At 45.0% G+C, this 22,985-nt stretch overlaps 1 long non-coding RNA gene across 1 annotated transcript; it reads right to left on the reverse strand.

Moving 5' to 3' along the window:
• Positions 1 to 851: 851 nt before the first annotated feature.
• LOC147648023 (uncharacterized) lies at positions 852 to 13,124 on the reverse strand. Its single transcript, XR_015280228.1, has 4 exons — positions 12,881 to 13,124; positions 11,875 to 11,912; positions 11,333 to 11,443; positions 852 to 3,765 (listed from the first exon to the last, which is right to left on the reverse strand). It is a non-coding gene; the product is annotated as an uncharacterized LOC147648023 (long non-coding RNA).
• Positions 13,125 to 22,985: the final 9,861 nt, after the last annotated feature.

Genomic DNA, 22,985 nt, shown 5'->3' on the forward strand with positions numbered 1-22,985 from the left:
GATGTAAAGTGGCCCCTCCAAAATCCCCATTGGGATCATCAAAATCCAGCACACAGAGAACATATGCAGGATTTGAGGACTATTATAATTCAAGGAATTAGGGAGGCAGTCCCAAGGGGTCATAATATAAATAAAGCATTCAATGAGAGGCAAAAGAAAGACGAAACTCCTACGGAATGGTTGGAAAGGTTAAGAAAGAATTTTCAACTATATTCCGGAATGGATCCAGACACCCAATTGGGACAAGCACTGCTTAAAGCACAATTTGTGGCAAAAGTCTGGGAGGATATTTGGAGGAAGATAGAAAAATTGGATGGGTGGCAAGACAGAGGTTTGGATGAGCTTTTGCGGGAGGCACAAAAAGTGTATGTTAGGAGAGAAGAGGAGGCTCAGAAGCGGCAAATTAAGATGATGGTGGCTGCTGTGAGAGAGAGTAGAGATCAAAGCTGGAAAGGGAAACAACAGAGACCGATCAGAGATTCAAATGAAAGACAGAACACTAAAGTTTGTTTTTATTGTGGAAAGAAAGGACACTTTAAGAGAGAATGTAGGGTGAGGATCCAGGATGAAAAGATGTTCAAAGAAGACTAGGGGGGTCAGGGACTCTTTATTCTGGGGACCTGAAAACACCAGAAAGAGCCCTTGATAAAGTTAAAAGTGGGTCCCCAGCACCAAGAAATAATATTCTTGGTAGATACTGGAGCTGAGAGATCAATCATTCAGTTTTTACCTAAAGGATGTAGTATATCCAAGGAAACTGCCACGGTAGTGGGGGCAAAGGGGGAACCCTTTGAAGTGGGGCTTATTAAAGATGTGATAATAGAATCAGAGTCAAAAATTGGGTTGGGAAATTTTTTATTAGTACCAGAAGCAGATGATAATTTGTTGGGACGGGATTTAATTATTGAATTAGGAATACATTTAGATACAGTTGATAAGGAGTTGAAGATAAGGCTATGCCCTTTAAGAGTAGAAGATGAAGACAAAATAAACTCAGAAGTGTGGTATACACCTGAGAGTGTGGGACGGTTGAGGATAACCCCATTCTCAGTCACTATTAAAAACCCAGATATCCCAGTTAGAATAAAACAATATCCCTTGTCACTTGAGGGACGAAGAGGGTTGAAACCAGAAATTGATACACTGTTAAGTAAGGGACTATTAGAACCATGTATGTCACCTTTTAACACACCCATATTGCCAGTAAAGAAGCCAGATGGGACTTATCGTTTGGTACAAGATTTAAGAGAAATTAATAAACGCACAGTAGCACGGTTCCCCGTAGTTGCAAACCCGTACACGTTACTAAGTAAGCTGGGACCCGACAGTTTGTGGTACAGTGTTATAGATTTAAAAGATGCATTCTGGGCCTGTCCTCTTGATGAGACTAGCCGAGATTATTTTGCATTTGAATGGGAAGATCCAGATACGGGGAGGAGACAACAACTGAGATGGACGGTATTGCCCCAGGGATTCACGGAATCCCCCAATTTGTTTGGGCAAGCATTGGGGCAGATTTTTTTTTTTTTTTTTTACAGGATTATCAGACAGACCCAGGAGTGACTTTGATACAATATGTAGATGACTTGCTTTTAGCTGGGAAAGAGGAGGAAGATATAAGGAGAGAGAGTATTAAGTTGTTAAATTTCCTAGGTTTAAAGGGATTGAAAGTATCCAAGGCAAAACTCCAATTTGTAGAAGAAGAAGAAAAATATTTAGGCCATTACCTTAAAAAGGGGGAGAAAAAGATAGACCCTGAAAGGATACAAGGAATTCTGTCAATACCGGTTCCCAAAAGTAAAAGGCAGATACGTCAAATCTTGGGGTTAACAGGGTACTGTAGACAGTGGATTGAAAACTATAGCAGCAAAGTTAAATTTTTCTATCATAAATTGACATAGGAGGGATTAATGAAATGAAGTTCAGAAGACACAGAAAAATTCCGGGAGCTACAAGAAAGTTTAATTCATGCTCCTGTCTTGAGTCTCCCAGATTTGAGAAGACCCTTTTATTTGTTTGTAAATGTGGAAAATGGAATTGCCTTTGGAGTCCTGACTGAGGAGTGGGCAGGGAGAAAGAAGCCGATAGGGTATCTATCAAAGATCTTGGACCCCGTGAGTAAGGGCTGGCCAACTTGTCTGCAAGTAGTAGCAGGATGTGCCCTACTGTTGGAGGAAGCTAGGAAAGTCACCTTTAATAGCAATTTGAAGGTAATGTCCCCCCATAACATTCGGGGTGTGTTACAACAAAAGGCGGATAAGTGGATTTCAGATGCTACACTTCTAAAGTACGAAGGAATTTTAGTTGAGGCCCCAAACTTAATATTAGAAACCACTACTTTACAAAACCCGGCTGCATTTTTGTATGGAGAACCTGAAGGCGAACCTTTGACACATGACTGTATAACTACAATTGAGGAACAAACCAAATTTAGACCTGATTTGGAAGAAGAGAAATTAGAAAGCGGAGAAAAGCTGTTTGTGGATGGGTCCTCCAGAGTAATAGAAGGAAGGAGGAAAACAGGCTATGCCATCGTACAAGGACCTGATTTGCAAGTCCTAGAATCAGGTCCATTAGAATAATCTTGGTCAGCCCAAGCCTGCAAATTGTGTGCAGTATTAAGGGCATTGAAACTACTAGAAGGAAAGGAGGGGACAATATGTACAGATTCCAGATATAGTGGAACGTATGCACCACCACATATGGAGTGGTGCATACGTTCGGTAAACTGTGGGAAGAAAGAAGTTTAATAAACTCCCAAGGGAAAGATTTAGTTCATCAAAAGCTCATAATTGCAGTATTAAAAGCCCTGAGAAGGCCCAAAAGGTTGGCAGTGGTTCATTTAAAAGGACACCAGAAGGGAATGGACTTGAGGAGTAGAGGAAATAATGCCGCCGACCAGGAGGCAAAACGAGCGGCATTACGAACCATGGTCCTAAAAGAAAGAGGGGGGCATGAAGAAATTTTGAAACATAGGGATAGTGACTTAAGAAGTAGATTTACTGAGGAAGAGAGGTTAAAACTCCCAGAGACAGGAGCAATAGAAAACCCAGAGGGGAGATGGTTTCTCCCAGATGGCCGGGAAGTACTACCAAAAGCCATAGCTCAAAGAATATTAGAAAAAATACATCAAAGGACACATTGGGGAGCACAGGGGTTAACAGACTATTTTACTGCAAGGTATATGAGCACAGGTATTCGAGACTTAGCTAAGCAAATTACTAGAAGCTACCTCCCATGTTTACAAACGAATAGGAAAAATCTCAGAAAATTACCGTATGGAGGGAGACCCCTGGCAAAAAGACCCTTTGCAAATATTCAGATTGATTTCACAGAACTACCGAAGGTAGGGAGACTTAAATATCTCCTGGTCCTAGTAGACCATCTCACCCATTTCGTAGAAGCTTTCCCAACATCTAGGGAAACTTCACAAACAGTTGTAAAGGTGTTATTAGAAGAAATAATCCCTACATATGGAGTACCAGAGACAATAGACTCTGACAAAGGTCCCCACTCTACATCAAAAATAACTCAAGAGGTGGCAGAAGCATTAGGAATAAAGTGGGAACAACACACCCCTTGGCACCCTCAAAGTTCTGGAAGAGTAGAAAGGATGAATGGGGAAATAAAAAAGCAACTTACCAAGCTGGTGATGGAAATGAAATTATCATGGGTTAAGTGTGTTCCACTAGCTCTTCTGAATATTCGAACCCAGCCAAGGGCAGATTTGGGAATTTCCCCTTTTGAGATGTTATACGGTATGCCCTATAATATAGAGGAAGTTCAAACACATCCAAATGTGAGTGATCAATACATCAATAAGTACTTAATAAAATTAATGAAGTTCAAAAGGGCATTGTGGGAAAAAGGGATGATAGCTCAAACACCACCACTGGATTTTATATTACACCAGGTACAACCCGGAGAGTGGCTGATAAGAAGTTGGAAAGAGAACCCCCTAACACCGAAGTGGGAGGGACCGTATCAAGTCCTACTAACAACTGATTCTGCAGTCCGAACGGCAGAGAAAGGCTGGACACATGCCAGTCAAATAAAAGGACCTGTGAAGCCACCAAAAGCTAATAACTGGGAAGTGGTTAGCCCGGCTGGGGATTTGAAACTTAAGATATCCCGAACAAAATAACATCCAAGAACTATTAACCTGCTTAGAAATTTATGAATAGTAAACTCCATAAAGGCTTTTATATAGAATTGTTACCCTTTTGTCTGTTTTAAATGTATAATATGTGAAGAACATTGGTGGACCCACTGTCATAGAGGCTATCCACCAAGAGGCGTGTGTAGATCTTGCTACACTGACCAGAGGAGACTCACTGATTGGGCCCTAGTAACCAGAACACGGGCAGGACAGTTTGAGACAGGATCAGAGAAGTGGTGGGCCATCTACTCAAAAGGAGTCAATCCCTTGTATTATTGTTACCATCCAAACGAACCTGCGCCTTTTGTAGCAAATATAGTAGCTGGGTTGTGCAGACAGTGGCTCCAGGAATTGAGATGCAATACCCCTTTAGTAAAACATAAAAGTTGGGAAAAATACATACAAAGAATCAATAAAAGAAGGAGTAATTCCCCTCCTGAAGAGTACTCTTGCTGCCAAGAAGATGGTACACTCCGTGTCCCGCGGCAGCCGGGTTGACGACAGGAGAGGCAGAAGAGTAATAAACTGTGGAGGGAAACACTACAATATACATGGGACCAAAAGGTCATGGTCCTGGAAATGCCACAAGAGTGAGAATGAGACAACCCAGCGAAATAATTTCTGGAGAATCCAAATTGACTCTTCACAAAAGAAAAGTCTCTATTATAGCAGGGGAAGCCAATGCTCATTAAAGAAGTCAGTAACATTTATAATCTTAATCAGCACATTTAACATTTGCACAAGCAAGAATCACAAACCCTTCAATTGGTCTTTAATTTGATGGGAAGACCAGGTCATTATCCAGATCACCTCTGGAGCCCCTAGCTTTCAAGTTACACTAGACTCTCTCATTAAGTGGAAGGGTACTAGTTATAAACGGCCCGGGCCTAAGGTACTATATATGTGCCCAGCTTCTAATCCAGGCAGGGGATATTGTAATTATCCTGATGAATTTTATTGTAGATATTGGGGCTGTGAGACAATTTCCATGGGGTGGAAAGTACAGAACCCAGATAAGTATCTAAAGGTTGAAAGGGGTCCACACGGATGTATAAAGCCCAAGACAGATCCCTCGGGAGCAGTAATGTATGTTGGGACTTGCAAATTTCACTATATCAATATCACACAATCCCAAGACCCTGGGTGGTTATTGGGACGAACCTGGGGTCTCAGGGTATGGGAACCCGGAAAGGATCGGGGAGTGCACATTCTTATAAAGAAAAAGGTGGTTCCCCATGATTCGAGATCTGTTGGACCAAATCCAGTGGTGTGGGGAGCAGTAGACCCCAAAGTAAGGGATCAGAATAACGATTCAGAAAAACTAGAAAATAGCAAGTTCCAAGTATCAACCACGGTAGGGATAACCCAAGAATATGGAAACGAAGCCCTTTTTGAAAATTTTACAGGCTACCTTTAAAGTGTTAAATAATACACACCCAAATTTAACTAGGGAATGTTGGTTATGCTATAACATTAACCACCCTTTTATGAAGCCATAGGCTCCATAGCAGAACCAAAAAGGGTAAACGGTACCAATCCTGCTGCCTGCTTATGGAAAACAGGAAGAGAAGATACCCCAGGAATAACATTATCTTGAGTCACTGGAAAAGGAAAATGTCTAGGAAATGTGCCCCCAGATAAGAATCATTTATGTCAGACAAAAAATGCAGATTAAGGACCCTCGCAAGCCGGCTCAGTGGCTGATTCCAGCACCTAATACTAAATGGGTTTGTAACACCTTAGGAGTAACCCTATGTGTTTCTATAACAGCCTTTAATGAAACCTACAAATTTTGCATACAGGTTATAATAGTTCCCCGGATTATCTATCATTCTGAAGAATATGTGTATACACAATACCAAAACCCAGAACATCATTTGGTGAAGCGAGAACCCCTCAGGACACTAACAGTAGCCATATTGCTAGGCATAGGAGGAGCTAGACTAGGAACAGGTGTAGTGTCCTTAGCGAATCAGCAGCAGGGGTTCAGAGAGCTTAGAATTTCAGTAGATGAGGATTTAAGAAGAATTGATAAATCTATAAAAGACATCACGGCCTCCCTAGACTCACTAGCTGAAGTGGCCTTGCAAAACAGAAGGGGATTAAATCTATTATTTTTACAGCAAGGGGGCCTATGTGCTGCACTCAGGGAAGAATGCTGTGTATATGTAAACAAAAGTGGGGTAGTAAGAGAAACTATGGCCAAATTACGGGAAGGACTGGAAAAGAGAAAGAGAGAACAAGAAATGCAACAAAGTTGATACGAATCCTGGTTTAACTATTCTCCCTGGTTAACAACTCTGCTATCTACCATAGCGGGACCGCTAATTTTATTAATTTTAGGACTTACTTTTGGCCCCTGCATCTTCAACAAAATCATTAGCATCATGAAAAGCAAGTTAGAAGTAGCTCACCTTATGTTAATACAAGCTAAATATGAAGCCTTAAATACGGAAGAGACAGAAGATTATTTAGAACTAAGTAAAAGAGAACTACAAAGATTTAGTGAACAAAAGTAAAGAATAGAAAAAAGGGGGGATTGTGATAAGCAGAGACCCTTTGTTCGCCTAAACATGTAGATACGATGCTTTACAAAACTATGCTTTGTGGAATCAGGATGAGGTTGAAGGTTGCTACTGACGCTTGCATAAATCACTAACAGCCTTGTGAGCTTTCTTGAATTCCAGAAAGTCACCAAAGATAAGCCTTAACAGAAAACAGTGAAGAAAGGTCAAAAGGATAAGACTGAGGAAGACCTATGATCTTCATCCCATGACCACCAGAAGGCAGAAAAAAGACCCCCTAGCAACTGGAGACACATGCGCAGAGACGCCAGAGAAAGGACACGTAACCGTGTTAAAAGGGGGAGTACGGAAACCAGCGGTGCGGCAGTTTCGCGGAGTGGGAACTCTCCTGCTCCCCTGTCACCCAGCGCTGATCTTTTGCTTATTGCTTGCTTGCTGTAATTAATAAAACTTTTCTCTGATTGAACCATATCACTCTCTTGAGTGAATTCATAACAGATATGAACAGTGTTAGGCATGCTGTATTGCAGAATAGAGCTGCTATTGATTTTTTGCTATTAGCACAGGGCCATGGCTGTGAAGACTTTGATGGGATGTGTTGCATGAATCTTTCTGACCATTCAGTGTCTATTCATACACGTCTTCAACAACTACAGAACAATATGAAAAAATTGGTTTCAATCCCTAGGTCTCACAGGATGGTTAAAAAATTTGGCACAAATGGCAATTGTTGTTATATTGATCATTGTGATTGTGTTACTGTTTATTCCTTGCATACTGCAATGCTTGCTAAACATGGTAAAGAAGGCTACTTCTACAGTTTTGTTAGTACAAAAAGAAAACAGGGGAATTATAGAGGAATGGCTAGAGAGCAAAGGTCATATTCCCATGCAGCAGTTAGCAAGAATTAGACAATAGAGTATAGTCAGTGTGAGATGTTGCAAAGTCAGGAAGACCTTAGTGATAACTGTTAACTGAGAACAGGATGCTGTGATCAGAAGAATGTGAATTCAGCACAGATGAGTGATCACAGGAATGTGGAATTAGGTGGAGTTGACCTTAAATGAAAATATCCAATAATAAGCTTGCTTTTGCACTATGTATGAGCCTAATTATTGGTGCGATATAAGTGATTTTAGAGTTACCAATAAATGAGACTTGCTGATCATTCATATTGAGTGCTGCATTTTCTCCCGCTGAAGTCATCAACTGATGGGCTCACACGTTCCCAAAGCACTGTGCTGATGCTCTCCTGGCTTGTTCTCTGCCCATGGGGAGACACAGATTCCAAAGTGACACTGGCAGTACAATCAGGGTCCAGCTGGGTCTGAATCCCCAACAGACTCTTGGGCAGCTGACAGGAAATGTGTGCCATTTCTCAAGGGTCTGCTGAGGGCCTCCCTCCCCTTCTACTCTGTCCTCTTTGTCTTTCCATAGTCACTCACACTCAGCCCTGTCCCACAGCTCCACCCTGGCTCTGCAGGTGGCTTCCTGTGTGATTTCATCCCTTGTGAGAGACACTTGTGGACTTCATGTTCTCCTCAGGCCTGCACCACCATTCCTGCCTTTCTGACATCTACACTCTTGTTAGAAATCCTGCTCGGTCAGGAGATAAGGATGTGTGCAATTTGATCCTCTGATGGAGGTCAGAGAGCCCCTATGGCCACCTGAGTATATGGGAGAGGACCAAGGTGTTTATCCTCCCTCTTTTGTCAGCTGAGAATTCTGAGCGGCACTAACAGAGATCCTCCAAAGGCCCCATCAACAAATGAACTGACACACCCCGAGGGATGCCAATGAAGGAAACCATGTGTCATGTAATGCATGTATGACCAAAGTCTCCAAACTCCACCTAGAGCTTGAGATTGTTCCACTCCCTTAGGACATGCAGCAATTTGTTGCATAAAAAGAAGATTTCACAGCAGAAGACAGTGGAGGAGGAAAAGAGCTCTGAGGGGGAAAATCAACGATCTCTGCAGAGGGAATCATCTCTGCCTGCTCTGGATCAGTCAATGGAACCTGTCTCTCCTCCTGTCCTCAAAGGGATGCCTTTAGGTGACCTTTATACCTTCAACTGCTTTAAGGAAGAGATGGAAAGATTCCACAATGTAAATGTTAGGTAGATGATAGATAGATAGACAGATAGATAGATAGATAGATAGATAGATAGATACATACATACATACATACATACATACATACATACATACATGATAGATCTCAGATATAGAGATCTGATTATTACATATAAATTCTCTTTACTGTTCTTTCTGTCCCAGCACATATCAACACTTGGTAGCCAGTGCCCCCATCAGCAGCAGTGCTGAACTTGCTCTCCTGTTGCTTCAATAAATCACACTTGGGGAATCTGGAGCACGCTGGTTCTTATGGAATGTGATCAGACCCAGAGCACTGCACTGGGAACTGCACTCTGCATCTGTGCAGAGAGAAGTTCTTCTCTTGGACTCGACCACACTGATGGTGCTGAAGTGGCTGCAATCAGAAATGAAGCCCTGCCCCTCTCAGTTCCACTGATCACTGAGGACCAGCTGGAATGCAAGGCCATTGATTTCCTGCCCCATTTCCAAACACAACAAACTGCTCCCGTGACAGGGGCTGGGATGAGAGCTACCAAAGACACGGACACTGTTAATCTGAACTTGATGTGCAAGGCCCAGCTGATTGTCCAAGAACCTGAACAGCTCCTCCTGCACCAAAGTCCCCACCTCAAAATAGTGTTCTTGTGCTAAAATACTCCATCGTTCACAACTGCCATATGGAAAATTAAAACTGTATCAGAACCTCTCCCAGTACTGGAAAAAGGCAGGAAATATGCAGCAAAACAACTTTCCATTGTGGAAAAAGTAAAAAAAAAACCAACAGGTTTTGATTCCTAAGAGTGCAAAAATGCAACCAAAAAAACCATATTAATGTGACCCCCTCTAGTGTCTAAAATAATAATTGGATGCAGTGAGGGGATGCTGATGGTCCCTCATCAGCCTGCCTGTCTCCAGGCTAAAGCTTCTTCAACACCTCCTCATTGGACCTGTCTTCCACAGCCTTCCCCAGTGCCCTTGTCCTTCTCTGGACGCACTCCAGCCCCTCAGTGACTTTCTGATCACAGGGGCCCAGGACTGGACACAGCACTCCAGCTGCGGCCGCGGTGCTGCCCAGCACAGGGGGACGCTCACTGCCCTGCTCCTGCCGCCCCACTCTTGCTGACACATGGCCAGCATGCCCCAGGCCTTCTTGGCCACCTGGGCCCAAGCTGGCTCACGTTCAGCTGCTGTTGAGCGACACCCTTGGGTGCTTTGGGCCCAAGCAGCCCCCCGGGGCACCACGTTACACATTTGACTTCAAAGACAGCATCTGGAATTTGGAGACGCCTTTCCTGTTCTCAAGGATTTTCAGTCACCCCACAGTCGAGGCTTCAAAGCAGCTTTCAAAGCTGCAGACTTCACCACAAAATGTATCCACAGAAGCTTGTTGCTTATGCTTTTAACCTCAGAGGAAGGCTTCAGAACCACGCAGTTTGTTTCTTTGGCCTCATGGGACAAGCATGGCCTTCACAGCTTCATGGACAACATTATCATCTCCTGGCAGTGTTGTGGTATATTTTTATTCATTTTATTTGATCCAATTATCTTTTGTATTGTTAAGTCGTACCCCCCACCCTTGGTAATAGTTTATTCCCAGTTGTGCCCTCCTACCCCGGTTGCCAATCCACCCTGATACCTGCCCCTTGTTCCCGAATGTTCGCTGTTCCCCCGCCCATGAAGTTGTCAATCCTCCCTTGTGCCAACCCCTGCCTGGACCGCCCCGTTTGGAATTCCCCTGCTCCTCCGAGCCCCATTGGCCCATGTGCCCCACTCTCCTCCCCTTGTGTTCTCCATTGGTTTATGTATTATATAACCCCGCCTTGTGCTCCTCCCCTAAGTCTTCCCTGTTGGGTTGTTATATGTACACGCCCCTTGCTCCTCCCCCGCAGAGAAGTTGCTGTACACCCCGTTTCTTTTATCTTTTGTTTCTGGATCCTTCAAGAGAATAAATCCCTTTTGGAAGCCACATGTAAGACCTCTCCCTCGTCCTTGCTCCTGCCCCTGACGCTGGACAGCCAGTGCCATAGAGCATAAGCCCTAAGCTCCTGCGCTTCCCCGGAGCAGCCCACTCCTGGCCCGGTGCTGGGAGCTGGCTAGGGAAAATGCGGCAGCATGTCATGGCAACAGTTTAACAAAAGCCAAAGGACAGATGGGCCACCAGACTCTGTAAAAGTGAAGAATTGTTCACAAAACTACAGAGCTGTTTCACTAGCTGAACACAGAATTCTAAAAAGGGAAAGCAAACAAACCAAGCCCCGTGAGGCCCAGAACTCCCACCAGTGCCCTTGGCCATGGCATTGGAGAAGCCAAGAGACAGAACTGCACTGAGCCAAGCAGCCACATGCTCACCCACAGGCACCAGCGCTTTGGTGCCTCAGCACGACAGCTCAAAGCCCAATTCCCAGCTGTCTTGTGCTGGAGGGAATGGCTAGGTGCTGCCAGGACTCCAGCCCTCAGCACCCTCAGCCTCCAACAGCAAGCGCTGGCTGGCCAGAAACTTGCAGCTCTGCCCCTCACTAAAGACAGCTCCATCCAGAACTGGCACTTACTGGCATGAAATTTTCAGGCTACTTGTGCTCCGCTTGTTCAATTTGCTCTTCTTTGGCCTCTTCTCCAGAAGCACAGGGAGCCAGGGAAGAGACTGCTGCTGGTTCTGGGCTCTGTGGAAAGAGACAAGCAGGAGAGACAGGCCATTACTTATTACTTCCAACTTGATTGCTTTTCACATCTACAACCTGCTCTACTCAGGCAAAATCATCAGCTTTGATAACAAAAGGAATCTAAGTCACTCCCACTAATTGAAAAAGGGTTAATTCAAGCCTATTGCATATGGTTGTGAATTCCACATTCCTCTTTGGCTACTAGCAGCAAGCAAGGTTCCCTGGGCAAAACGGAGCTTTTAGTTCTTTAAAGCTCTGAAATGGAAAATTAGGAAAGAAGCAGCCACACCTTTGCTTTTGCTGCTGCATGGAAAAGTATTTCTTTTCAGCCTACTCAGCTGGCTATCTATACTCTAGTGCTGCAAGCTAATGTAACAGTTTGCTTTACCATTCCTAAACACTTGAATATCAAAGGTTCCTTTCTCACTCACCTCAGGATTGGCACCTCCGAATACACACCTCAGGTGACCTACAGTGAGCAAGGGAAAATGAACGCAATGGGGTGAGAAAATTGCCTGGGCTGCTGAATCCCATAGAATAAGTGAACCCAAACAGAGGGTATTTTCCTCTGACAGCATCCCTCAGGAGACACAATTCTTTCACACATGCAGCAAGGGAACAGGGCAATGTTCTTGGTCGGTCCTGCACTTTGGCCTGTTTTGCACATATATGAATAGAATCTCGATCAAGATAATGCATATTATTTTTTAATGCTCAAATCTTCTGTTCTACCCAAGACATACAGCATCTTTTTTAATTCTCTCCTACAAATACCTTTTTTTTTATTTTATTTTATTTATTTTATTTTATTAGTTATATGCATTAATTCTCAGTAACTTCTGAAAACAGTTGCCCAGAACAGCTTTCCTAAGTCCCCCTGGCCTGTGGCAGATCTATTGTGAAACAGTGCAGCACCAGCTCCAGGGTTCAGGAGCAGACACACACTGCTTTGGAGTTTGCACTTCATTGCAAAGGGAATTGCTGTTCTAGCACTCAGAAAAGAGTGAACTTAGATAGTCAAATCCTTTCATGATAAAATTAAAAAAAAAAAAAAAAGATCATCTTTCTCTGAATTCTGGGAACAACTGCAGAGATTTTAGAAGGCCTTCCGAGAAGATCTCTCAGTCTACATTTTCAGAGGTGTCCTGCTCGACCCAGCAAAGTGAGGAAAGGACAGACTCTGCTGCCACAGACTCTCCTTCCTTTCTCTCCTTTTCCTCCACAGGGAACAGAACCCCTGCAGGTTGCCTTGCAAATGCTGCCTACAGACGCCTGGCTACAGATACCCCGTTTTTGCTGAATGTGTCGATAGGAGCTTTAGTAAAGCAGTGGCATCCTAATGATCCTTCTGTTTCAAAATCAACCCAGTGACTAAGAAAAGGCAGGAAGACCTACAAAAGCCAAGTTAGGTTACACCCAGGGAAAACCTCTACTTACATGCCAGATTAGTCAGGTAATACCCGGAATAAACAAAGCCGTAAACACCTCAAACTGCAGCAGCGAGTGGCTCCATCATTGGAGCACTGCTGTGGCAGTTTGCGGACACTGCTCCAACACAAGAATCACAAGGCTCCTGTCAGTGTGCAGCTGCCCACTGACAAATGCCTCAAGCAGGAGGATGCTCCTGCACTGAGCAAGCCCAAGAGCTGCTCTGACACTGAGGCCTTCTGTGCACCAAGGCAACCTTCTGATTGTCACCACGACAATGTGGCAACCATGCCCTGACATCACAAAGCAAGTGTTCTGCCTTGAAATTTATGCAAATTTATGCAAAGTAACCCAACCTCCCCTGCAGCAAACACCAAATAGCCTGGGAAGTTCTCCTCTGTCACAAAGCTGCACAGACTCCCATGGTGAAACAAATCCCATTGTTCAAGGGATCCAAGAGTAAAAGCAAGAGTGGCCCAAGCACCTACAGCCTGTTCCCCAGCTGAGCACTCACATGGGACCAAAGACAAGGCAACCAGACCAAGAGAATGGCCCAAAGCATTGCAAAGAACCAGGAAAGAAAACACTGTTGCCATAACAGCTGAAATAATTCTTAACAAATCTCTCCATATATTTGTTCATTTACTGGATGTGTCCAGGGCTCCTCTGTTTGTCCATCTCTACCTTGGCCTTTATTCCCATTTGGAAGCAGTTGAGCTGGCAGGATCTACCCAGCAGCAGCAGCAGCAGCTGCTCCAAGCTGGGAACATGAGTGGCAGTGCTGATTTCCAGAGGCTTCTGTCCCCCAGGTGAAGCCAAGGCAGGAGCAGGTTGAAAAGTGCTGCTGCTGCTGTTGCTGCTGCTGCTCAGTGCCAGAGAGCTCTGGGCTGGGCAGGGCACGGTGCCCACTGTGCTGTGGGCTCTTTCTCCTGCCAGATCTGGACACACCTGGGAACAAGTGATGATGAGTTGGGAGGAAAACCAAGGAGTGTGTGGGAGCTGCATTACTCTGCACACACTCAAGGCACCTGTAGCAGAAAGCTTTGTCCCCCAAAAAGGTAAACCAGAGGGAAACAGCTGGAAAATTTCATTTTGACCTTTCTTACCTGCTCAATGGAAATTGCCAAAGTTAAAGTTAACAAGCAAGGCTGATTCCCACAGCCAGCTGAGAGTTAGAAAGGAGGCATTACTTTATTTCTGCCCTGGGTGTGTGGGGAATCCCTTCTGTAGGAATCCAGAAATGGAGGATTATTTCTCTGTTTGTCGTATTCTCCAAAAAGGTATTGATCTTGTCCGTCACTGACAGAATGGCTTCCAAATATCCCTGGGTAAAGCAGGACTTACAAAAAGTTAAGTAGAAAGTACTATGATGTTTAGTGTATCACTGAAGTAAAAAATACTGATTCTAGAGTGTTTAATAGATGGAGTAAAGATGGAGGAAAAAGTTCTTAGTTGTTCTCCACGATTCTGCAGTTTGTAAGAGCACAAAGAGTGATTGGTTGAAAGTTAGCCACAGTTTTAGTTACGTAAGTAGATACAGAAAACTTGTTTGTTAATATATAAAAACAATACATGTGTCCATTATTAATTGGGTAGAAATGGATATAAAGATGAAACAGCCACATGGTTTGGGGCTATTTTATGCCTTCAGAGCCAAAGTGAGCCAGGTGATGGTGTTTTGAACTTGTGCAGGAAGTGTGGGAAGGCCTGCCAAGTATTTTGATAACATCTTAATAAACACAAGAAAAAAGAGCCTTCTGAGCTTTGAAGTTTTCTTCCTGACCTGGAGAACTGAGATAACTGGAGCTCCTTGTGAAGGAGCATCCCAAGAGAACACAGCCCTGAGGAGACTGAGATCCCACAGCAACAAGTAATACAAGAAGTAATACGAAAAGAACTACACCACCTTTCCTAACTTGTGCACACCCAGCAATCTCACCTACTAGTTTGTATCCTTGGAACTAAGAGACATACTCAATAATTTGCTGAAAGTCACAGGCTAAATATTGCCTGATTATTTGACATATTTAAATCACTTCTCAGAATTCATTGATATGAGAGCAGGGTTGATCTGAGCGTCTCAAGTAGTCATTGTCATAGGTTCAGGAGGAGACCCATCAGAAAAGAAGCCAAGACACAACAGGGGTTGCAAAGCACATTTATTCCATTAGTTGCAGTAGCAAATAATACATACCAAGCCCTGGATTCCCAGAAACCTGCTGAGCAGGAGAAGGAGATGAAGCATGGTGCTCGGCGGGAGGGGCAGGTAGGCAGTGCAATTTCAGGAAATCCCCTGCATCAAAACAGTCGGCATCTCATCCTTCTCACCCCTCCAGCCCAGAACCAGGCCTTGTATCTCCTGCTCAGGAGTGCAATTTTCCCAGTGACAGCTTTAGCTCCCACACGGCCGGCACGTGAGATGAGACCACAATGGCTCAGAATACCGACTCCATGCCAACAATGCCTCCATTATGCACTGTCCCTCTTTCAAAAGTTAACTGCCCACCCATTGACCAATCCATTGTTTCTCTTGCAAGGGTCAAGTTCCCACCTGACGCCGTACTCCATGGCCCTTTACGCCCTGGCTAGCTCTGCACTACTTGGCTGTTGGCAACGCCAAGAGTGGGGAACGGTCTGGGAGTGATATTCCTCAGACCGAACCTTCAGAGCCCTTCGCAATCAGGCCCTGCGGTCTCAGGCGTCGCGAGTCTCAGTGGAGGGATGGAGGAGGCTCAGAGTCTCGATTGCTTCCCAGGAACCAGGTTTATTGAGGAAAAGGGAGCGGTGACTGGGAAAGGACTGGGACGGTGAAGGATGAGAGCAGCTGAGCCCCGAGCACCTCCGTGCTTCGGGATTTAAGTGGGGGAGGGTACAAACCAGGGACCAGTCAGGGTACAATGCGGGAGGAGTTAAGGGAGGGGTTTACAATACTGGGGACTAATAGGGGTGGGACATAGGCGGAACAGCAGTTAGAGAACCAACCACAAACTGAGCCAGGGGTGAAGGGCATGGAAGGTGCCGGAACAAAGGGTAGGGTTTACAATGATGGACATGGGTTAGGGGCAGGCTGGGGGTGATGGACAGGGAAGGTCTAAGAATAAGGGGAGGGGTTTACAAAATTGACAAGGGGGGGGTAAAACCATTACATAACCGTGGGGGAATAACAAGACCCTACCAACAAGTTAAACAAACAAAATCAACAAACGGAATGCAACACACACCCATTAAACAATATGGTTTTCTTTGAGTTTTCTGAAAGAGTCAGAAGGAGGGGAATTTTCCAACTGAGTTAATGTTTCAGAAAACTTTATTTATTTACAATCCTACTCTACTAATCCTACTCTGCTAAACTGCTCGGCAGTCCTGCACTATAGTCCTACTACTTGGCAATGTTACTCTATAAAACTGCTTGGCAGTCCTACACTACAGTCCTACTGTACACTAGTTATGAAAATAATGTCTTCTGTCATATTTTTCTCATCTTTTTTTTCTTCAGTGAAATGATGAGTGGTGACAGGGTTGGATGCTGGCTAGGCTGATGTTACAAATGGATGCTGTCCTCTCATGGAGTTACTTTACCTTTAAGGGAGTTGGATTTGCTTGGAACTGCCTGGAGTCTTTTCTCCTGACCAATTATCGATCATTGCTGAGAATTGACATCAGTTTAGGCCATTGAAAAGTGGGATCAACTTGTGAAACCTACCTTAAAGTGTAAAACCAGAGCTCTCTTGGTTCTCTTTGTTTCCTGGCTGTGAAGGGTGGCAGAGCTCCAGGCCTCCCGTTCCCTGCCCAGGCCATGCGGCCGGGCGGGGACTGGGCCGGGCCCAGCAGCTCCAGACCGAGAGATGGGGGGTGGGCCTGCGGAAGGTTTTCCCTGGGCCCGGGCCGGGCCGGGCCGATCTCTGGCTCGGCTGCAGGTTTTGCTGTAACTACATTCACTAGAAACTGCCGAGTGAAGAAAGAGAGAGGCCCTGGACTTGCAGCGGGTTGGAGCAGCGACCACACTCTCCAGTGCAGCTATGAAGAACTTTCCATCGCAGACGACTCCAGCTCCTGTTTGGCAGAGATCACCGAACCATCTACAAAAAGCCTGGGCAAGATTTTAACCCTTTCATTACCCAGATGAGACTTGTGGATTAATCTTTTTATCCAGAGAGAGAGATAGAGAATGATCAACATGAAAAGAGACTTTATAAACTACCAGTGACAGGAAAGAAAAGAAGCTTCAGGAAAGGTAGAGAATTAAGAAGATGCTTTAATTAAGCTGAAATATCTTTCTGTTAAAACTGTGGAGATGGAAAATGAAGTCCTGAAAAGAACTCCTTTAATTCATGATACAGTATCTAGGGAGGAATAAAGTGTTCAAAGTGTAAATTTGAGTAAAAAGTAGAGTAATTATGGTATAGTGAAGTGCTGGGAGATTTGAAACCTTGAGAGGCAATGAGAAAACTGTTTTCTAGTGAAACTCACAGAAACAGATGAAGAAGACTTTTTTGCCTTTGAATAACTTATCCTTAAAAATGCTATCTCTAGACTTATGGCCCATACACACCTCAGAGTGAGGTGAAAATGGGAGGTGTGGGCTCTAATAATAGCAGCTCTGGGCAGCTAACATTAGGGCAATGGAAAACTATAACAAAAACAGTTTTCTTGTGAGAAACTCCATAAATTATCAGGAAGAAACTTCTGTTTCCCTACAAAGACTGGTGAAAAGACTGTAGCAAGAATTGGGACTGTTTTAACCATCAGAGTTCCAAAGTTTTTGTCTCTGTTGTCATGTGAACAAGGGAATAGTGGGTAGATGGGGATGAAAAGGTTTTTCTGGAAGTTTATTGTGGTGTTCTTATTATTGTAGTTTGTCAATAAACTTTCTTTTTTTCCCTTTTTATGTTGTGTGCCTGTTTTGCTCTTGTTCTAATCCATATCTCACAGCAAGAAATAAGTAATTTTCTTAGTTGTTGGTTTAAAACCACGACATGTCCACAGGAAAAAAACCAACAAAAAACATTAAACCATGACTTTCCGAGCTCTGTGCTTCACAGGCTCACTCAGGATTCCTTTGCTTCCTGGAAAGACCCAGAAATGGGGCAGATGAGACCATCTGCACCTCCATCTTCATGTGCAGTGCCTTGCCATCACAGGCAAACCTGGGCCAGAGTCCCACTCATCCGTGAATTCTGGTGTCTAAACTTGATGGGACGTTTTCCCCGCCACTGCTCTAGAAATGGTGTTTTCTGTGCCTGGGGTTTCTACCTTTCAGGAAACTCCAAAGCCTCACATAGGCCCCTCTCTTTGAAAGACAGGCACTGTGCTAATTTCTACAGGCAGATCGAGCAGTGTCTACCTTTCCATGCCCTGCTCCTCCAGTGCTGGATGGCACCTTCCTTCCCAGCAGGGACAGCCGAGTGGCACTGGGTCCTGCAGTAACCTCTGCCACACAACCTGGCAGTAACCCTGGGGCAGTTGCTGTCTGCTTGACCGTGCCAGGCTGAGGATGGGGCAGGGACAAGTCCCACTCAGCTGTCCCTGTTTGCACGGCAGAAACCTCAAAGAGAGGGACAGGGTGACGCTGCACCGGAGCTCCGGCTGGCTCTACGGTGGTCTTTGCACTCCGGCGCAGGCGAACGCCAGGAGTGGCGAATCCCTGGGGAGTAGGCTTTTCCCTCAGTGAAACCTCCAGAGTCTTGGGCCACCCCAAGCTCTTTTTTCCCTGCCTCCAATGGGGATCTGCAGTCCCTGCCCAGCAGTGCTCGTTGTGGATTCTCAAGACAGAGGTGATGCTCCAATGCACCTGGCGCAGGTCAGCCTTGGCTCCAAGGAGGCTCCGATGCTCCGAGCTGTCGCGGATGCGGCGGCGAACCCGAGCGGTGCCATTGCTTCGCTGGGAGCCTGAGCGGTGCCCATCGCGCTGCCTCTCCGGACAGGCCGTGCTCTCACCGCCGCCGGGGCTGCGAGCAGCTGCTTTCCACGTGCCTCCGGCTCCGGACCCATCCCCGCAGCAGCGCTCTCCCAAAACGCGCTGACCCGCGCCCATTCTCAGCCCAGCTGCGAGACTCCCCGATCCGGGGATTCCCCGCTTGCCAAGGCGGTTCTCCCCTCCCTCCACGGCCGTCTTCCCTCTCCCAAGGATGCCCTCTCACCCCGGCTCTTCTCCCTCTGCCCTGGACTCTTCCCCTTCTCTCAGGGCTCTCCCCCCGTTCCCGGGATCCTCTCTCTCGGACTCTCCCTCTCTCCCGTGCTCTCGCTCTGCTCTCGGGCTCTTCCCCCTGCCAGGGTCTCTCTTCTGTCGAGCTCTACCCCGTCTCCCTGGGTCTCCCCCTCTATCCCGAGAGCTTCTCCTTCTCTCGGGATCTCCCGCTCTTTCCTCTTCCAGGATTCCTCCCCTCTGCCAGCATCTTTCCCCTCTGCTGGTCACTTCTCCCTCTGCCAAGGTCTCTCTCCCCTCTCCCGGGATGTCCGCCCGTTCCTGGACCCCCTGGCTGCGGTGGTGCCGTGCTCGGAGCGCAGCGGGGCCGGGCCGGGGCCGCCGGGGCCGCGTCAGCTCCGAGCCGCGGGAGGAGCCGCGACACAGCCCCGGCAGCGGCCCCGCGCAGGCGGAGCGGCCCCGGCTGAGCCACGGGCTGTGCCTGGGCAGGGGCTGCGGGCTGTTGGAGCTCCTCCAGGCTCACTCCGGGCAAAAAGAGCTCCGACCAGTGCTCACTTTGGACCTTCAAGGCTGTCGGATGCCTTGCAGTGAAGCTGGAGAGCCCGGGATATTATGGTCACTTCTTGTCCTCAGCTCAGCTGGAAAAGCGTGAGTGCAAGGGATGTGTGTGCATCCAACGGTGTGTGTCTGCATCCGTGTCTGTGTCCGTGTCTGTGTCTGTGTCTGTGTCTCTGTCTGTGTCTGCATCCGTATCTGTGTCCGTGTCTGTGTCTGTGTCCGTGTCTGTCTCTGCCTCTGTGTCCCTGGGTGTTGGAGCTTCATGTGTTCACCCTGTGTAAGAGATGAAGATTCTCTCATCTGTCTCACAACTGTCTCAGGGACGGAGACTGAGGCCCTGAATGTCACAAGGCACTTGGTTTAGGGGTTTGGGCCTAGCTGAGGTGGATGTTTGCTCGGTGATTGTTTGCAGGTGGTTGCACGGTACACTGCCCTCGTTCCTGCTGGTGTACAAAGGCTTGCAAGATGTGGTTTGCTCTCTACCCTACCCCTGCCCCCTGCACAATGGAATTCATCACAATGATCATCAATCTCCTCTGGTTTTGGCCCTATGCCCCTTGCTTTGTAATATCTATAAAATTACACCCCAAACTTACCTTCCTTTGAGATCTCCCCAATGGACAGAAGACCCTGTGTTGATGGATGGCTGAGTGGACCTCGACGTTGGTAGCTATAATCCCCTTACTCTCTTTTCCTTCTGCTTTGCTTTCTCCTCTTTCCCCTCTATCACATATTAGTGCTGATGAGCACTCAATAAAGTGTGTTTCACTTTTTAAGTCCCTGGTTTCCTGATAATCTTTTGTACTCTAAAATCAAATCAAAGAACCACATCAGGAATCCCATCTTGGGGATTGTGACACCCTGGCAGCAAATTCTTGGATATCATGAGTGTGATAAATGGAAATGATTCATGCTAACTAAATTGTTACTATTTAGAAAGTTATTGTTAGTAGCAATCAAGGGAATTAGTGTTACAAGGCAGATGTATCCCTTTACAGGTGTTACATGTTAAAATTAAGGTACAGGATGTAGTTTTGAGCTAAGTAATGTCCCAAGACAAAATTGACCTTGAGATGGACAAGGTTGGAACGCCTTTAGGCATGAAGCCTGAAATTATGAAATGTAAGATTAATTAGTGGAACATAATGCTTACTTCCATAACACAACGCTGAGTGTGCACACGCAACCTGTAAGGCCATCCAGAGGACAATGAGGATGAGTGTAAGCCTTCATCCAAAAGCCCCCCAAAAGAAGACTGAAGACCCCCTAGCAACCAGTGAGGCATGCGCTGTGAAGAATAGTGATGGAAAATTAGAGAATTGGAAATAGGATGAGATTTGCGGGAAACATTAAGGGATATGTATAAGCATACAGTATATAAGTTTAGTTTGAATTGCTTTGTTTTGTACGTGAGGTAGGGCGGGAAGCCCTCTCCATACCCCGGTCGGTTTTGCTTATGCTTTAATCATACTTAAGTACTGGCAAGCTATATTCATATATGTGTCTATATATATATGTATATGTGTGTGTGTGTGTGTATATATATGTACACACACACACATATATATATGTCTATATATGTATGTGTATATATATGTATGTGTGTGTATATGTACATATATATACATGAATATATTTATTAAATTGTATTCTTTTACTAAATGGTAGTCCTTTTATACCAAATTGCTATTCAAGTCACTAAATTATATTCTTTTATTAAATTGTATTCTTGTATTCAATCCCACTAAACTGTATCTTTTTTTTGTTCTTGTTGTTATTAAATTGCTGTTAACTCAATAGACGTAAATTGACTAAATTTCAATTTCATTTGTAACAGTGAGTATGAGCCTGGATTTACCCAGGCTTTTAAGTGAAGAAACCTTGGGTCTATTTCTCTATGGAGTTCCTAGGAAGCAAAGCTACATTTTCAGTGGTGGTTCGATTGTATTTTGATTAGTCTCTGATGGACTTGTGGGTTTATTTGCTGCTGGAGTTGAAAGGAGTTGATCAATAGTTTACTCATGTAAGCATGAATTAACTATTAAGAGTCAGCAAATATTAATCACAAGCCTAAGAAGCAGGATGCACCTTAGCCTTGTCAACATAAACAGAATGCACCTTAAGAAGAGAAGAGAAGAGGAGCAGAACCTGTTGAAACTGGCACAGAAACTGCTGATGAAGGACTGTTCATGCTTCAGAAAGAAAGGTGAAAAGTGCAAAGTGAGGGAGACTGCCAGCCTTCATTGGAATGACCCCTGTGGAAGACTCGCAGCCTTCCTCAGAGCAATCACCACAGGACACTGCATGGGTGAGTCAGTAATGCTAGTGATATGAATGACTTTCAAGAAGTAACTTGCATAACCAGTCCTATCCCAAGGAATGTAATGAACATGCATGAAATTGAACGATAAACTGTGCTGTGTAAAGTGCTGAGTGTGTGTGTTAGGAGGAGTGACCCCCATGTACCCGGCGCCGAATAAAGCCAATCCCTACCTCACTGAGTCAGTGTCTGAGGTGACTCTTAGCTCAGCATTGGAGCAAATCAGAGCAGTTGCTGAATAGGAATCATTTTGAGTAGCGTGCTATAAAAAAATAATACTGAGAGGGTGAGCATCTTTTGTTCCCGAACAGCAGTTTGGGTTTCCAAAATGTTGTTTGGATAAATTAATTCTATGCTTTGCAGTTTAGTTTTGTTTTGTTTTGAGACTTTTCTTTCCCAATGGTTTATGAATAGCTAGCATAGAGTTTTGAATAGGAGACTGTCATTGTGCTGCTTTAAAATAGAAAAGATTCCATGAAATAATGGAAGCTGGAGTTTTTCTTGTAGTAGCATAAAAATGGATTTAGTGATGTAGTCAGTCACTTTTGTGTATAAATATCCAGTTAATATAGCATTAAGAAAGACGTATTGTAGGTGTAGGCAATCCATTACTAAAAAGATTTTCTGTGTCCTGAAGTTGGTGCATCAAGGATCTCTATTTATTTCTTGCTTCTAATTTTTACTGTTTTCAATTTGGGGTTGCTCTTCTTACTGTTTTATTTGAGTCTCAATGTTTCAGTGATCTTGTCTTTATATTGTAGGCTGTAGTAAATCTGAGCCACTGCTATCAGGATTGAATTGCTGTGAATGGTGGTGTGAAAATGCTTAAGGGCAGTCTCTGACACAAAGAGCTGCACCGTTTGCTGCTCGAAGTCCCATACTTAAATAGTTGATGTGGGTCTGTGCAAGTGTAATCTCATAACAATTCTAGTATAATATAGTGCTGGTTTACAGATGAATCCTGTGAAAAGCAAGTGCCAGATGTCTTTCAAGAAATGCTTATAAACAAGAGATTTGTAGTCTGTATTTTGACAAATCTGTAGACTTTTTGGGAAGTGGGTAAATGGTGTTCTGCTCATAAATCACAGGCA

This window comes from Cyanistes caeruleus, chromosome Z (assembly GCF_971803275.1).
Source record: "Cyanistes caeruleus chromosome Z, bCyaCae1.hap1.1, whole genome shotgun sequence".
Taxonomy (NCBI): Eukaryota; Metazoa; Chordata; class Aves; order Passeriformes; family Paridae; genus Cyanistes; species Cyanistes caeruleus.